Source organism: Tachypleus tridentatus, unplaced genomic scaffold (assembly GCF_004210375.1).
Source record: "Tachypleus tridentatus isolate NWPU-2018 unplaced genomic scaffold, ASM421037v1 Hic_cluster_2, whole genome shotgun sequence".
Lineage (NCBI taxonomy): Eukaryota > Metazoa > Arthropoda > Merostomata > Xiphosura > Limulidae > Tachypleus > Tachypleus tridentatus.
Genome location: NW_027467782.1, coordinates 58,705,723 through 58,725,133, shown reverse-complemented (window position 1 = coordinate 58,725,133; position 19,411 = coordinate 58,705,723). Strand labels below are relative to the sequence as shown.

The 19,411-nt window shown below is 29.1% G+C and overlaps 1 pseudogene; it reads left to right on the top strand.

The window, feature by feature from the left end:
- The window catches only part of LOC143242337 (uncharacterized), a 43,295-nt pseudogene that overhangs the window by 5,068 nt on the left and 18,816 nt on the right, over positions 1 to 19,411 (top strand).

The window sequence follows — 19,411 nt, the reverse complement described above, 5'->3', positions numbered from 1 at the left end:
AAGGACATTTTCTACAGATAAACACATCAACTTATTTCTCATGAAATAAAATTAATGAACAGTGTAATGGGGTATTTGTCATTGATCTAAATAGATTGATCAGGTTTTCAGGCATATTGTTTCTCTGAGTTATTTGATTTAATATATTTTACTACTTGAAATTTCCTCAGATTATCATTTATTAATGTATTTCTTTTAGGTATATATATCCTACTGAGCATGAAAGATCCTTGGATCAGAATTAACAACAAATATGATGTCATGAAGATGACAGATGTAGTCCATCTTGTAAGTTATAATTCAAGAACTGAAGAACAAATTGAAAATGGATTAAAGGGATGCAAACCATACCAACCACCTAGTCCATCCACATATTGTCCTTCAATTCCAAATTCCTGTCTCAACTGCTATGATTACTTAGACTATAAATTGAGGAAAAGTATTTGTACATTCGAGTTCAGTAAGTTCAGTTATTACAAAACCTTTTCTTTGTGTTTAATAATGCATTTATATGTATGTATAATTAAGAATGAAATGATTAAGTATACATCTTCAAACATAAGTTATACTTATTAGTATAAGTCAAAACATACTAAATGTGGCTTGCCTAATATATATTTTGACTACATGTAATAACTGTAACTGAAATATGAAAAGAAAATACTTTTATCTAGGTTTCGAGCCAGCTTTAGATGTATATTCTGCTTCTCAAAGTCCATAATATTTTACAATTTGTTTTCTTCACATTATTTTGAACCCTATCTCATTTCTATTGCAGGTATTTTTACTGAAAAATATTAATAATCCTTACTTCACTCAGCATGTTTTATTTAAGAAAAAAAAATAAACCAAGGAAAGTAATTTATTTTATATATTTCTCTGTAAATAAAGGTTTATTTTCTGTTCCATTCTCTAGTGCATGATTTATGAGTCTTCTCATGGATAAAATGTATAATAATTCCTTTGTGCACACGTTCAGAGTGGAACAGTACATATAGAAATTTCTCAGAAATGTACTTGATACCAGCTGTATTATACTTGAAGCACAAAAAATGAGTAAACATTATATCCTGCTTGTCAGAAGCTTAGAATTTTATCTTGTGAAACATTCTTCATTTGAAAAGGCACTTTGGTGTAGGAAAACTTTAAAGAGATAAACAAAAATATTGCAATAATATATGAAGAAATTTTAATTATTTTTTATGAAAAGAAGTAAGGAAATAAGTTCCCTCTTTAAACATTGTCAAGAGAAGAAAATTATGATTAAAAAAATTAGAATGTTCAGTCATCAGTACGTTCTCAAAAGGTACTATTTGGACAAGTTTTCACTGGGAAAGAATCTGCTACTTTTGGACAATTTTCTATCAGATTCTTGTATTAGAGTGATTAAACAAAAATCATTGCATGTGTTTCTTACATTTTATTTAAAATCTTTGGATGTAATGTAAATGTGAATCTGTTTTTGCAGTAGTTGAGGCCCTAAGCATATTTAATAATAATTTCTTTCTATCATACACTTTTTGTGTAAAGAGAAAACGTTTAATACGTCTGCTATACGTTTTTCCTTTAATGAAACCATGCTTAGCTTCTGTTTATATAAGTATTGTGTCTGACAGTATATAATTTTGCTTATTATCCTCTTTAGCGATGGGTATTTTGGTCGTCAGACCACAGGTTATTGGCACTTCTCTATATTGGGTATAAAATGATAGAAAAGGAACGGATAACAGACTCCTCTAAATATTTAAAGACTTAAACTTGGTCTTTATTTATTATAAATTACACCATCTAGAGTAAAACTGGAAGTTGAAATAAATTAATATTTTAATACACTCAAAATTAAAACATTGAGCTTGGACTGCAGTTATTCTGAAGCATAAATTGTATACAGACACTGCTAAGATATGCTTCTTTTTCATTGTCTTGTGGGATAGTTATATAAAAAATATTTACATTTACTTGTAAAACAATATATAAATATTTTGTTGTGATGGTCTTCCTAGTTTTGAAGATTGACATCCAGGCACTTCCTAGTTCAGGTATGTCATCCCATGTGATTGTGTTGCTCATTTAACTACAACTTGTTTTTTCTGAATCTTCTAAAACAATGAGAATAAATTTCACCTAAGCATAAAATAAAATATTTTAAAAGTATAGGTACTGAGAAAAATGGCTGCAATTGTTATTTTAGAAATTTTTTCCCGACACAATAACAAATAATTTAAATTGTGTCATTTTGGTAAATACTCTTCTCATATATTTTAATCTGCAATATCTAAAGCTTTTAGATCTTCTGACTGCTTTCTCGGAGCTAACTTCATTTTCAAATTATACGATTAGTCTCTCATTAATTTCCTTTATTATAATTTTTGTTTCTAGGACATGAATATGTCTGTGGAAAATATGTAATAATCGATTTCTACAAAGGTGAGGAGCATTATTTTGCATCTGAGATCATATACAGTGTCAAGAAAGACTGTTCTTGTGATCAACTAAAAGTTGGTAAGTTTTAGTGGTTGAATATTTAGATACATAAATCTTTCTGATACTTTAGGAGAATGGTATTGTTTTTGTATGATTATTTATTAAAATGCCACCATCACAGATGCATACCACCACGAGAGTAAAAATTGAATCTTAAAATAATTAGAAAAATAAACTTGTAATCATTCTTATACAAATATAGGAAATGTGAAAGTTAAAGTATAGTTAGTGAAACTCTTATTTATTATTGCGTACAATTAAAGATGAACTGTGAGTTTTAATTTTTGTTTGTGCGTAATAAAAGAACATGTAGTCTCCTAATAAAAAAGTACATTTAATTGTAATGTGGCCTTGTAGCTTCCATGCAGGAATATATTTATCGAGATTGTCTATTAACTGATTTTCATCTTTTCCTTTCACACTGATATAACATATCATAAAATTAAAGGGCAACAAGGAATCTCTTGGTCCATATAGATTCCATGATGGCCACTAAGTTAAATTAAACTCTACAAATCTCAAATGCAGACATGATCATTGAAATATTTATAATTTTCAAATGAACTGCATCTACCACATTGCCAAACAGTCAATTCCAAAGGCCAGCCACATTGTTGGAAAAATTAAACCGTTATAGTTCAAAATGACTCCTTCCATGCAAAATTTTGTGTTCATTTCTCCTTGTCTTAAAATTATAACTACTTTAATCTTGAATTCTGTTTTTACTGTAGATTCTATCTACAGTTCTAATTGCCGTGTCACGTTGATTAGATGACTTATATAACTGATAAACTAGAATACCAAGATGTTTTCTTTTGCAATCTGCAAAGGTTAGTCACATCACAATTATATTCATAATCAACTTGTGTTTTCACACATTCATTACCTTATTTTAATTAAAGAATACCTGTCATTTTTTTAGATCAACTGACAAAATAATTAAAATCATTTTGTAAAGCAGCAGTATCCTCCACACAGGCAGCAGCATTCCAGAACTGTAATGTCATCCTCATTTTTAAACAATCTGTTGACCTTTCCTTCATCTGTACAACTCATGTAAATTAAAAAGTTCAAAGGTTCAAACACTTATCTGTTAAATACCAATTCTATTCAGATTAATCCATTCTGAGAGAACTCCTTTCATAAAATCCCTCTGATTTCTTGTGTTTCAATTTCAGTAAGCCTTTTATGTGGCACTATGTCAACTTCTTTCTAGAAACTCCCATCAACTAAGTCTGCACCCATAACCTAATCTACATGAGTTATAATCTTTTTAAAGAATGTCAAAATATTAGTAAGAGGAAAAATTCCTCTGGTGATTCTATGTTGACCATCCAACAAAAGTTTAAAAGTTTTTTTGTGTGACTTTGCAAAGCATACATTATCAGGCTTTTACATAGTTTTTCCACCAGTAGAGGACCTCTAGTAAGTAGAACAGTTTTTATCTCCCAGAATAAAGAATAACATTAGTCACCAACTTTCAATTTTCTGTCATCCTTCCAGTATTTAAGGATTTAATAAAAATAATAACAGGTGCGTCAGCTATCCAATCTTAAATGTCCTTTGAAACTTTGGGGTAAACATTAGTTGGCTTGTGAGCCTTATTACTTATTTTGATATGCAGAGAAACATCAAATCTAATTAAGCAATGATCACTTCCATGCAGATGGTTTTCAGTCTACACCATAACAACCATATCTTTGTTAAAGTTAATATTAAATCTAATATGGCATTGTTTGTAATAGATTCTTTATTGGTACCAGTTGTTGAATAAAACAATACAGAAGAGTTTCTTAAAACCAGTCATCCTCATTATATGTCTCTAACCATCCTCATTTTTTTCTGAAATGAAAATTTTCTATAATTATCACCTCATTCACAGTTTAATTCTTTATGTTATTGCAGAGTTTCTCATTCATTTCATCAGTCTCCTGTGACAAATTCTTATTAAAAGCCTTTTACTCCTTACAAACACTAATAAAAATAAAAATATATATTCACCTAATGGACATTAGTTTCGGTATCCTCAACATGAATAGGCTTTAATCCACATTCTATACATAAATTTTTCAGAGTGTCTTCCTAAACAACCTGTAAACATCAAAGAAATTCCTTTCATCAAAATATTCTTCATTTATGTAACTTCCAGTTATTCCCACTATATTCAAATCCTCTGTTCAGAACAGTGCCCTAAAGCCATCCACTTTATGTCTTATATTTCAAGCCTTACAGTAACAACAGTTTATCCTACCATTAAGAGCTCGCTTTCCCATGCAATAATCCTCAGAATAAGTTATTCTTTTTAATTATAGCTATTTTGCTTATATGCACTGATAAATGCTTTATATAAATAACCATAATATCCTCTGACCTACCTTTCCCTCTTCTGGTTGATCATCATTTTTGAGAAGTTGTAGGTTAGCGATCAAAATGTGCAATGAAAGTTGTTGATATTTCTGTTTGATGCAGAAGTATAAGATTGTATGCCTTCCATTTTCATAGAATTTCACACAGAAATCAGGACAAAGTGATATACGTATAGTGTAATGATATGTTGCAAGAATGAAATAAATTTGTAAACAAATCCAAGATAATTACATTTCTGATTTTATTTGAAAGCAATTTTTTTTCTACATTAGTCCCTATTGGCCTTAGTATATTTAATTGAATGGGCTAGGAAATTTGTAAAATATAAATGATGATAAGAGAATGTATAATCTATAACTAAATGAGTTTCAAACTTATTAGCTATATTAAGTAACAGTATTACTTAAAACTTTAAATATAAAAAAGAGCGAACTTTAGGATTGTCAAGAAATACAAAACCAAGCTTAAATAAGTCCACGAAGGTCATATTTTCAACTAGGTACTGTTAAAAAAATGAAAGAACAAAGCTATGAAGAGCATCTCCATTATTTTTACAAGCTAGAAATCCCAATTTGATGGTATAATTACAGTATTCATCAATCGTTATCGGGAAAACAGATTTAGTAACACTTATCTTTTTTGGTCTACATACATATTTTCTTCAATAGCCTACTGTGCACAAGTAATTATCAAAACCATTTTCAACTGGAATCTTAATTGCAATTATTTAAAAATATCAGAACCTGTATAAAATGTTCAATGTGCATCAGTAATATATACTGAATATTTCCTGGGGTTTACGATAAGTATGCAAAATAGTAGAAATAATCACCACCATCTTCCAGGGTGGAAAATCTACTACAATAATTCTCCATTGTTAAAACTTGTCAGATTATATCAGCCAAAATCCACATGGCTAGAGCAAATTCAAGTAATGACGAACAATAATAAACTGAGTAACAGTATGCAACAACAAAATTGTGTACATTTTATGATGCAGTTTCCAACTAATACACTAGAATATATGAGAATTGTAGTTTCCAACAAGGAGAATACTGGAGTTTTTATGGCAGAAAGAAAAACGTAGACATTTTCACACCACACTAAAAGCATTTGTATGAGATTAAGTTTAAAATATTCTCTCAGTTCTTGCAAGATTCATGTGCTATCCCATATTACTGTAGATGTCACTTGCACTGATTTTCGAATCGTACTAGAGATTTGTAGCTTAAGTGAACTATCAGCAATAAATATCTACACTTTTCTTATTATTTTAAATTCCTATTTGTAGGTTTTCATTTGTAAATGTTTGATTATCTTACATGTTTGATTTGGGAAAACAAATGCCTAGAGTAAGAGAAAAGCCACTCTAGGCATATTTAACTTTCTATATGACAAAAAGCAATATTTATTTTAAATGGACCATATACATCTACAGGAATATTTGCAAAACGTTTCCTATCTTTTGAAGTAATCATTTACTGAGTCTGGTGGCTTTGTGAGTGAGTTTTGATTAAACCAGCATTTAACGTGTGTCGAATACAAAGGTAGAGATCGTAGTATCATCGCATCTGTTATGTATGAATAATCGTGTAAAACAATTGTAAGATAAAAATAATGAACCTTAAAATAGGCTGTTGGTATCCCCAGCATTTGGTATCCTATATATACAAAATTTTGGCATAAAATACACAATCGAACATCACAGTAATCTTATTTAGCAGAGGTGAACCTCAAATAAGTATTATTTTAGAAAAACAAATTGAATTAGTTTAGTGGAATTTTCATCTCATTTCTGCACTTAATATTGCTTACTTATACATGTAATAGGTCACTGAATTTTATTACTGTGCCATAATTAAACATGCTTAAGCGAACTTTCAAATATGTTGTGACTATCAGGCGTGGCTGATAAAGGACATTTTCTACAGATAAACACATCAACTTATTTCTCATGAAATAAAATTAATGAACAGTGTAATGGGGTATTTGTCATTGATCTAAATAGATTGATCAGGTTTTCAGGCATATTGTTTCTCTGAGTTATTTGATTTAATATATTTTACTACTTGAAATTTCCTCGTATTATCATTTATTAATGTATTTCTTTTAGGTATATATATCCTACTGAGCATGAAAGATCCTTGGATCAGAATTAACAACAAATATGATGTCATGAAGATGACAGATGTAGTCCATCTTGTAAGTTATAATTCAAGAACTGAAGAACAAATTGAAAATGGATTAAAGGGATGCAAACCATACCAACCACCTAGTCCATCCACATATTGTCCTTCAATTCCAAATTCCTGTCTCAACTGCTATGATTACTTAGACTATAAATTGAGGAAAAGTATTTGTACATTCGAGTTCAGTAAGTTCAGTTATTACAAAACCTTTTCTTTGTGTTTAATAATGCATTTATATGTATGTATAATTAAGAATGAAATGATTAAGTATACATCTTCAAACATAAGTTATACTTATTAGTATAAGTCAAAACATACTAAATGTGGCTTGCCTAATATATATTTTGACTACATGTAATAACTGTAACTGAAATATGAAAAGAAAATACTTTTATCTAGGTTTCGAGCCAGCTTTAGATGTATATTCTGCTTCTCAAAGTCCATAATATTTTACAATTTGTTTTCTTCACATTATTTTTGAACCCCTATCTCATTTCTATTGCAGGTATTTTTACTGAAAAATATTAATAATCCTTACTTCACTCAGCATGTTTTATTTAAGAAAAAATAAACCAAGGAAAGTAATTTATTTTTATATATTTCTCTGTAAATAAAGGTTTATTTTCTGTTCCATTCTCTAGTGCATGATTTATGAGTCTTCTCATGGATAAAATGTATAATAATTCCTTTGTGCACACGTTCAGAGTGGAACAGTACATATAGAAATTTCTCAGAAATGTACTTGATACCAGCTGTATTATACTTGAAGCACAAAAAATGAGTAAACATTATATCCTGCTTGTCAGAAGCTTAGAATTTTATCTTGTGAAACATTCTTCATTTGAAAAGGCACTTTGGTGTAGGAAAACTTTAAAGAGATAAACAAAAATATTGCAATAATATATGAAGAAATTTTAATTATTTTATGAAAAGAAGTAAGGAAATAAGTTCCCTCTTTAAACATTGTCAAGAGAAGAAAAATTATGATTAAAAAATTAGAATGTTCAGTCATCAGTACGTTCTCAAAAGGTACTATTTGGACAAGTTTTCACTGGGAAAGAATCTGCTACTTTTGGACAATTTTCTATCAGATTCTTGTATTAGAGTGATTAAACAAAATCATTGCATGTGTTTCTTACATTTTATTTAAAATCTTTGGATGTACGTAAATGTGAATCTGTTTTTGCAGTAGTTGAGGCCCTAAGCATATTTAATAATAATTTCTTTCTATCATACACTTTTTGTGTAAAGAGAAAACGTTTAATACGTCTGCTATACGTTTTTCCTTTAATGAAACCATGCTTAGCTTCTGTTTATATAAGTATTGTGTCTGACAGTATATAATTTTGCTTATTATCCTCTTAAGCGATGGGTATTTTGGTCGTCAGACCACAGGTTATTGGCACTTCTCTATATTGGGTATAAAATGATAGAAAAGGAACGGATAACAGACTCCTCTAAATATTTAAAGACTTAAACTTGGTCTTTATTTATTATAAATTACACCATCTAGAGTAAAACTGGAAGTTGAAATAAATTAATATTTTAATACACTCAAAATTAAAACATTGAGCTTGGACTGCAGTTATTCTGAAGCATAAATTGTATACAGACACTGCTAAGATATGCTTCTTTTTTCATTGTCTTGTGGGATAGTTATATAAAAAATATTTACATTTACTTGTAAAACAATATATAAATATTTTGTTGTGATGGTCTTCCTAGTTTTGAAGATTGACATCCAGGCACTTCCTAGTTCAGGTATGTCATCCCATGTGATTGTGTTGCTCATTTAACTACAACTTGTTTTTCTGAATCTTCTAAAACAATGAGAATAAATTTCACCTAAGCATAAAATAAAATATTTTAAAAGTATAGGTACTGAGAAAAATGGCTGCAATTGTTATTTTAGAAATTTTTTCCCGACACAATAACAAATAATTTAAATTGTGTCATTTTGGTAAATACTCTTCTCATATATTTTTAATCTGCAATATCTAAAGCTTTTAGATCTTCTGACTGCTTTCTCGGAGCTAACTTCATTTTCAAATTATACGATTAGTCTCTCATTAATTTCCTTTATTATAATTTTTGTTTCTAGGACATGAATATGTCTGTGGAAAATATGTAATAATCGATTTCTACAAAGGTGAGGAGCATTATTTTGCATCTGAGATCATATACAGTGTCAAGAAAGACTGTTCTTGTGATCAACTAAAAGTTGGTAAGTTTTAGTGGTTGAATATTTAGATACATAAATCTTTCTGATACTTTAGGAGAATGGTATTGTTTTTGTATGATTATTTATTAAAATGCCACCATCACAGATGCATACCACCACGAGTAAAATTGAATCTTAAAATAATTAGAAAAATAAACTTGTAATCATTCTTATACAAATATAGGAAATGTGAAAGTTAAAGTATAGTTAGTGAAACTCTTATTTATTATTGCATACAATTAAAGATGAACTGTGAGTTTTAATTTTGTTTGTGCGTAATAAAAGAACATGTAGTCTCCTAATAAAAAAAGTACATTTAATTGTAATGTGGCCTTGTAGCTTCCATGCAGGAACATATTTATCGAGATTGTCTATTAACTGATTTTCATCTTTTCCTTTCACACTGATATAACATATCATAAAATTAAAGGGCAACAAGGAATCTCTTGGTCCATATAGATTCCATGATGGCCACTAAGTTAAATTAAACTCTACAAATCTCAAATGCAGACATGATCATTGAAATATTTATAATTTTCAAATGAACTGCATCTACCACATTGCCAAACAGTCAATTCCAAAGGCCAGCCACATTGTTGGAAAAATTAAACCGTTATAGTTCAAAATGACTCCTTCCATGCAAAATTTTGTGTTCATTTCTCCTTGTCTTAAAATTATAACTACTTTAATCTTGAATTCTGTTTTTACTGTAGATTCTATCTACAGTTCTAATTGCCGTGTCACGTTGATTAGATGACTTATATAACTGATAAACTAGAATACCAAGATGTTTTCTTTTGCAATCTGCAAAGGTTAGTCACATCACAATTATATTCATAATCAACTTGTGTTTTCACACATTCATTACCTTATTTTAATTAAAGAATACCTGTCATTTTTTAGATCAACTGACAAAATAATTAAAATCATTTTGTAAAGCAGCAGTATCCTCCACACAGGCAGCAGCATTCCAGAACTGTAATGTCATCCTCATTTTTAAACAATCTGTTGACCTTTCCTTCATCTGTACAACTCATGTAAATTAAAAAGTTCAAAGGTTCAAACACTTATCTGTTAAATACCAATTCTATTCAGATTAATCCATTCTGACAGAACTCCTTTCATAAAATCCCTCTGATTTCTTGTGTTTCAATTTCAGTAAGCCTTTTATGTGGCACTATGTCAACTTCTTTCTAGAAACTCCCATCAACTAAGTCTGCACCCATAACCTAATCTACATGAGTTATAATCTTTTAAAGAATGTCAAAATATTAGTAAGAGGAAAAATTCCTCTGGTGATTCTATGTTGACCATCCAACAAAAGTTTAAAAGTTTTTTGTGTGACTTTGCAAAGCATACATTATCAGGCTTTACATAGTTTTTCCACCAGTAGAGGACCTCTAGTAAGTAGAACAGTTTTTATCTCCCAGAATAAAGAATAACATTAGTCACCAACTTTCAATTTTCTGTCATCCTTCCAGTATTTAAGGATTTAATAAAAATAATAACAGGTGCGTCAGCTATCCAATCTTAAATGTCCTTTGAAACTTTGGGGTAAACATTAGCTGGCCTGTGAGCCTTATTACTTATTTTGATATGCAGAGAAACATCAAATCTAATTAAGCAATGATCACTTCCATGCAGATGGTTTTCAGTCTACACCATAACAACCATATCTTTGTTAAAAGTTAATATTAAATCTAATATGGCATTGTTTGTAATAGATTCTTTATTGGTACCAGTTGTTGAATAAAACAATACAGAAGAGTTTCTTAAAACCAGTCATCCTCATTATATGTCTCTAACCATCCTCATTTTTTTCTGAAATGAAAATTTTCTATAATTATCACCTCATTCACAGTTTAATTCTTTATGTTATTGCAGAGTTTCTCATTCATTTCATCAGTCTCCTGTGACAAATTCTTATTAAAAGCCTTTTACTCCTTACAAACACTAATAAAATAAAAATATATATTCACCTAATGGACATTAGTTTCGGTATCCTCAACATGAATAGGCTTTAATCCACATTCTATACATAAATTTTTCAGAGTGTCTTCCTAAACAACCTGTAAACATCAAAGAAATTCCTTTCATCAAAATATTCTTCATTTATGTAACTTCCAGTTATTCCCACTATATTCAAATCCTCTGTTCAGAACAGTGCCCTAAAGCCATCCACTTTATGTCTTATATTTCAAGCCTTACAGTAACAACAGTTTATCCTACCATTAAGAGCTCGCTTTCCCATGCAATAATCCTCAGAATAAGTTATTCTTTTAATTATAGCTATTTTGCTTATATGCACTGATAAATGCTTTATATAAATAACCATAATATCCTCTGACCTACCTTTCCCTCTTCTGGTTGATCATCATTTTTGAGAAGTTGTAGGTTAGCGATCAAAATGTGCAATGAAAGTTGTTGATATTTCTGTTTGATGCAGAAGTATAAGATTGTATGCCTTCCATTTTCATAGAATTTCACACAGAAATCAGGACAAAGTGATATACGTATAGTGTAATGATATGTTGCAAGAATGAAATAAATTTGTAAACAAATCCAAGATAATTACATTTCTGATTTTATTTGAAAGCAATTTTTTTTCTACATTAGTCCCTATTGGCCTTAGTATATTTAATTGAATGGGCTAGGAAATTTGTAAAATATAAATGATGATAAGAGAATGTATAATCTATAACTAAATGAGTTTGAAACTTATTAGCTATATTAAGTAACAGTATTACTTAAAACTGTAAATATAAAAAGAGCGAACTTTAGGATTGTCAAGAAATACAAAACCAAGCTTAAATAAGTCCACGAAGGTCATATTTTCAACTAGGTACTGTTAAAAAAATGAAAGAACAAAACTATGAAGAGCATCTCCATTATTTTTACAAGCTAGAAATCCCAATTTGATGGTATAATTACAGTATTCATCAATCGTTATCGGGAAAACAGATTTAGTAACACTTATCTTTTTTGGTCTACATACATATTTTCTTCAATAGCCTACTGTGCACAAGTAATTATCAAAACCATTTTCAACTGGAATCTTAATTGCAATTATTTAAAAATATCAGAACCTGTATAAAATGTTCAATGTGCATCAGTAATATATACTGAATATTTCCTGAAGTTTTAAGATAAGTGCAAGAAATAATAGAAATTATCGCCACTATTTTCCACTAAGAGAAATCTATTACAATAGTTGTCCATTGTTAAAATTTGTCAGATTATATTGGCCAAAATCCACATAGTTATAGCAAATTTTTGTAATGATGAACAGTAATAGATTGAGTAACAATATACAACAGCAAAATTTGGAAAATTTTTTTGGTAGTTTAGAATTAATACGCTAGAATGTGTGAGAATTGGCAGTTTTCAACATGAACAATACTGGATATTTTTTATGGGAGAAAGAGGAAAACTGAGGAATTGTCACAGCACAATAAAAACAAGTGCATGAGATTAAGTTTAAAAAATATTCTTTCAGTTCTTGCAAGATATATGTGCTATCCTTTATTACCATAGATGTCACTTGCACTGATTTTGGAATCATAATAGAGAGTTGTAGCTTAAGTGCAGTATCAGCAGCAAATATCTACCCTTTTCTTATTATTTTTAAATTACTATTTTTTTGGTTTTCAGTTGTAAATATTTGATTATCTGATATGTTAGCTTTGGGAAGACAAATGCCTAGAGTAAGAGAAAAGCCCCTCTAGGCACATTTAACATTATATATGACGAAAAGCAATGTACTTATAATCTTGTAAAACAACAGTCAATTAAAATAATGTACCTCAAAGTGCACCATTTATATATTGTATATTCTAGATTTTGGTGCAAAATACACAGTCCTTTTGAGTTGGCTTTTAAAGATATAATATTAACAATAATATAAAGTAATTGGCAAAGTTTGATTTTGTCTAACCATTCTGAAATCAGTTATTTTACATATTATCATTATTTGGGTAATCTTAACAATTGAGAAGGAAATTATTTACTATTGTTTCAAAAATAAGTTTATTTTTAAGGTGTCTTTTAACTCACTGCTGTATTTGAGAAGTTCCTGTGTTATCTCTATTATGAATCAGTATTACAGGAGATATATAATTCTTGGATTATGATTAAAAAACAAAAAATAAATTACTAATAACTTTGGTGAACTAATAATTATATTTTTCCATACACCCGTGATCATAAACAAAGAGGTAGAGAATGTGGTGTTTGTGAATAAAATAGTGATGTATTTATAGTTGCATACTAAAAAAGGAAGTTTTAGAAGGCTACAAAATAATAAATATCAATAAGTAAAATCCACAAGTTGTTTTATTTCTCTGAAATTTATTACAATGAAACATTTTAAAATTCAAAATAGTATATTCATAGAGATATTATTTATAAATATATTTCATTTTTAGGAACTACATAATCCATAGATAGGTCTTCTAAGGTTTGTAATAAAATAAAATAAACCATTTAGCATATGGAATAGATTGATATGTCCTGACATTTAGAAATGATTTCACCTGCATATCATATGGATTTCCTTTTAAGCAACAAAATAACAAGTTGTGAATAGTGTTGTTGTTGTATTTTGTAATGCTTAATCAGTTGCATGTTACAAATGTCTCACCAGTTTATCTCTTACCCTTACATTTGTGCTTTACCATTGTGTGTTATTATTTTGATTGTTTTCCCACCAGTAAACAAAACATTATAGAAGTGAATCTTGTAAATCAGTATTTCAGGACTCATTCTCATTGTGCCATAGTTAAATATGAGTAGCCAACAGCTCTACTTGTTATAATGATAGTAGGACTTCTGTGGTTTGATATTTTATGTGTACAGCTTTTAAAGTTTTCATTGAGTTTTCAGCTTTTCTCTTTGTGTCTGTTTACTTTATCTTCTGATTTTTGTGATAGTTTCCATGAACAAAAAAAAGCTCTCTTTAATATAAAAGATTAGATCATCAGAATAAAACTTTAAATCCTGTATACATTGTATTGCATTAAGGTTTGACACAGAGACTACAAAATGTACAATGAACTAGATTAAAATAAGTGTATTAGTTACATTTATTACACAAACTTCTAGGATGAGTTGCAGAACCAAAAAACATTTAGAGTGAGCTTTACAACAATAATAAAGCAAGAAGAAGTTCCCATTGTATCATTTTGACTTTAAATTTTAGAAGCTGATACTCATATGAAGTTTCTACATAATCCAAAAAACAACTTCAGAGAAGTTGCCTTATTGAAGGTTGAAAGATTTAGTTAGTCTGGCTTAGAGTTCATGTTCTGTAAGTTAGAATAAGTGGATTGTTTTTATCAAAACCTGGTTTCAAAGTTTGTGAGATTAGTGATGTTTTGTATCTTGTACTGTGAATGCCCATGTCAGGTTCAGCTGCATGCTTAGTTTAACTGTCAGCACTAAGGAAGAAAAAGCAAATGATTATTAACTGATAAGTTCACGTCTTGAGATATACTCCTGAAATTAAACCACATTTCCAGTTAAGTGGCAACAACTATGTATGTGGAACTTCAGACTTAATAATCATGTGTGCAAATAGAAACTTCAGTATTTTGAAAAAAAAATACAGTAATATTACATAGGAAAGATAAATCTCCACAGAATTTTATATTTGCAAAAAATTGAATTACTAAAATTAGTGAATGATGATATTCATCTTATTTGCACAGTGAACATTACCTACTTGTACTTGAATTAATCTATCAAATTTTATTGCTGTGCTGTAATTAAACATACTTAAGTAAACCTTCAACTGTGTTATGACCACAGAAAGTGGCTGATACACAACAGTTTTCTAAAGACAAACATATCATCTTATTTTTCATGAAATAAAAAGTGTGAATATTGTAAATGGGGTATTTGTCATTAAAGTAAATAGATTGATAATGTTTAATGGCATGATGTTTCTCTGCATAATGTGAGTTGAATTTTTTTATCATAATTTATTAATACTTTTTGTTTAGGTGTATATATCTTACTAAGCATGAAAGGTCCCTGGATCAGAATTAACAAGAAATATGATGTCATGCAGGTGACAGATCAGGTTCATCTCATAAATTATAACTCAAGAAATGAAGAAGAAATTGAAAATGAAATAAAGAAATGTAAACCTTACCAACCACCCATCCCATTCAAAGATTGTCCTTCAGTTCCTTATTCTTGTCTCAGTTGCCAAAATTACTTAGACAATATACTGGATGAAGTTTTTTGTGCATTTGATGTCAGTAAGTTCCGTTACTGGAAAATGTTTTCGCTATGTGTTTAATATAGTTTTTTTATGTACAGAATCAAAGATTCAATAAATCTATTCAAATATAATATATAATTATTAGAGCATTATAATTCCAGACATATTAAATATGGCTTTACTAATATATATTTTGAGTATAGAAAACAAAAGTTGCATGGAAAGTCATGTTTTTGCCTTTGTAATATTTAGAATAAACACCAGTTTGTTTTTTTAATAATCTGATTAATGCATTCATTCTTAGGAGGAGATATGACATTGACATCAAACATAATTTATTATTATGCAGTGTTTTAAAAATCTGCTCTGGTACCATAAATCAGAATTAATAAATATAATTAAATATTTTTACTGTTTATGAAAACATGGTAGCTACATAAAGAGTGTTTATTTTTTGTTTTATAAAAAATATATAAATCTTTTGATATGGTATTTTTTCTTAGTTCTGAAAATTGACATTAAGGTTCTTCCTAGTTCAGGTAAGTCATCACATGCAATTTGTTACCCATTTTAGTACAACCCTTTTTCTTAATTTTCTGAAACAATGGGAATAAATTTCACCTAACTGTTATATAAAATATTTTACAAGAATGGGTTCAGAAATAACAATCTCGATATATTATTATTTGTATTATAAAAACTGTTACCCTACACAATAGCAAAACCTTTAAGTTGTGTTATCTTGGTAAATGCTTTTTACAAATATTTTTACTTTGCAATGTATGAAGTTTTTAGGGTTTCTGTTTGTTCATTTGGAATTAAATTTGTTCTCATTATGTGCTTTACGTCATTAAATTAAAATTGTTGTTATAAAACTTTTTTTCTAGGATATCAAAATTTCTGTGGAAAGTTTGTAATAGTAAAATTTTACAAAGGTGATGAGCATGATTTTGCATCTGAGATTATTTACAGTGTGAAAAAAGACTGCCCTTGTGATCAACTAAAAGTTGGTAAGTTTTCTGGTTCAATATATTCAATATATAAAACTTTCTGATACTTTAGGAGAAATATATTGTTTTTGTATCACTATTTTACTCTGTGCCACTCTCATAGATTCATACCACCTCAGGGAGAAATTTAAATCTTAAATTAAAATAAGTAGAACAATAAATTTGTAATCATTCTTATACATATTTAGAGAAAAATAAAAAAACATGAAAGTTGAAATGTAGTTAATGAGACTTTTATTCATTCATGTTTACAACTAAATATAAGTTGTTGGTTTTAATTTTGGGTTAAGCACAATAAAACTTGTAGCCTCCTAGGAGGAAAGTACAAATAACCATAATCTGACATTGTAGTTTCAGTGTTAAAATAGATCTATTGATTTGAGCTAATAACTGGTTCTTATCTTTTTTCATGGTGTTATAACACATTATATCATAACATTAAGTGATAACAAAGGATCTCTTAGTCTATATATTTTCCATCACAACCACTAAGTTAAATTAATTACCAAACTGTCAGAATTAGCCATTATCTTCCTGAAATCAGCTGCATCTGTCACATCTCAAAATAATCCATTTGAAAAGCCAACCACACTGTTGGAAAAATGAATTTGTCACAGTTGAAAATGACTTCTTCCCTTCCAAACGTAACATTTTTGTCTTTTAGTCTTACAGTTCTCTCCACTTAATATGAAAATAGATTCGGCATCTGCACTATCAGTTTCAATAATAAAATCTTAAACACTGCAGTCAAATTCCATCTAACTCTTCTTACTTTGAGAGGAAATTATTTCAGAGATCTTAACATTTGCATCACAAATTTCATTCTAGAAGCCCCATCTGAACCCTTTTCCAGTATTAAGATATCCTTAGTTAGGTAACAAGCCCAAGAAAAATTGGCCTAATCAATGGCATATAGAAAGAAATGATAACCTCTAATTAATTCAATATTTGTCTAGATTCTACCTAAAAATGTTTTTTGCCCTGCCACATTGCTTAGGTGATTTGTAAGACTGATCAACTAGAACACCAAAATCTTTTCTTTGATAACATTTTAAGGTTATGTTATATAAAGGTATACTCCTAATCAAGAGTGTAGTGCTAAATAAAGAAGTGAGGTCATGCACCTTGAAAGTGCTACTGTATATATTAGTATTTTTATGTTATTTATACACAAAAACATATACATCAGAAATAGTAGCTTTAAATTATAATTGTAATTGAAATCTATATTTTAAAATGTTACAGTAAAAAAATGAATTCTTTCTTATCTTGAACTGTTGAATTACTAGATAATGTATTAACTTCCAAACTTGGTCCATAGTAAGTTCTTTTGACTTGACTACTGTTGTTTATGTACCATTTGCTCACTGTTGCTGAATGATTACACCTAAGACATTTGAATGAGTAGTCATCTGGTTTCCAGATTTTAACCAGAGGATATTTTAAATTTAATGAATATAAAATTTGTCACATTATTAATTAAGAACCTATATCTCATTTCCATAATGATAAGGTTCATGCTACTAAAGCCTTATTTGCATTCAGAAGGACTTATTAGGATGATTTTTGAACACACCTGATTAAAGGAATCTGATCTGATGAAATATGATGCTACTAGTTGTTTAGGAAGTATCTGTTTATTATGACTGTTTAAGAAAATAACAATCACAAACATCTGCAAATAGATGCTCCTTCCTTTTATCCAAAACCTGTATTTATTTCTGCTGGTCATTCAATGACTATTAAGGTATGTATCATAAAAAATTATGTGTGGAATGGAATTATTTGTGTCTTGCTGTTACCCAGTTGCTTCATGAAAAGATATTGGCATGAATAACCATTGTTTTATAATGTTTGTATTACTAATTAGAAATTGCCCATGACTAATTGAAACATCCTTGTTATGTGTCAGTGTTATTGATGCAAAATTTGTTTCCTTAATAACATACTCTGCTTATAAGTCCTTTTTACCCTTTTATTCCTTCATTGCTTCTAAAAATTGTATTCTGTAATGAGTTAACTTGTCTACATAAATTATAATATCCATTTTCACTAGTCTTGGAATGAAAAGATAATTTAAACAATTCATTCTGTATAAATGGCAGATAAAGAAAAAAATGTCTTAATTAATTGCATTTTAGCCCCCAAAAAGCAAAATGGTCAAATTTTGGTCAGTTTTTATCCTTGCCATTACAAACTGACTTGAAATGATGACATAGAGATGTATAGCCTTTCCAAAGATCTCAAACTGTTCTGAATGAACTTGTAACTTATCCAGTTCAAAAAAACAAATGCCCAATTTTTTTCATCTCTTTATCAGACTTTGCTCCACAATGTTGAAGTTCTCTTTGGTTCTTTGGAGATTTACTCTATAGAGAGTACATTTCATCCATGTAGTTTGGAAATTGCGTTTCCAGCTAATAATTCCAAGAGATGATTTAAGTAATGCCATACTATAATATTAGAATACTTCTTTAACATATGTTCAGCCACACAAGATTTTTTTTTCTCTTACATTATTCTGGCACCATCACTGAAAAAAGAAATAAGGTTCTTCTGAAGATAATTATGATTAAAGTAACTACATGCTTATGTTTCTGATGTTGGATCAATCAGTTGTACCAAATCCAAAAAATAAAGTGTAGATCATTTGACTTGTCTTTTTATCAGTTTAAATAGTCTATCAAAATAGTTTTGTTACAGAGAGTGGTAAACTCATCTATAAGCATAGCTATTCTTCCTTTTATTTTGAGGATTCAATTTTAGATTCCCAATCTCATTTCTTGTGCAACTTGATCAATTATATATTAGTAACACTGAATTGTGAGAGCAAACCAGTAGAATTTCTATACCATTTAATTTTAATTGTAACAAATAGAAATGGTCAGAATGTGTTAATCATTATTAAAAAATATAA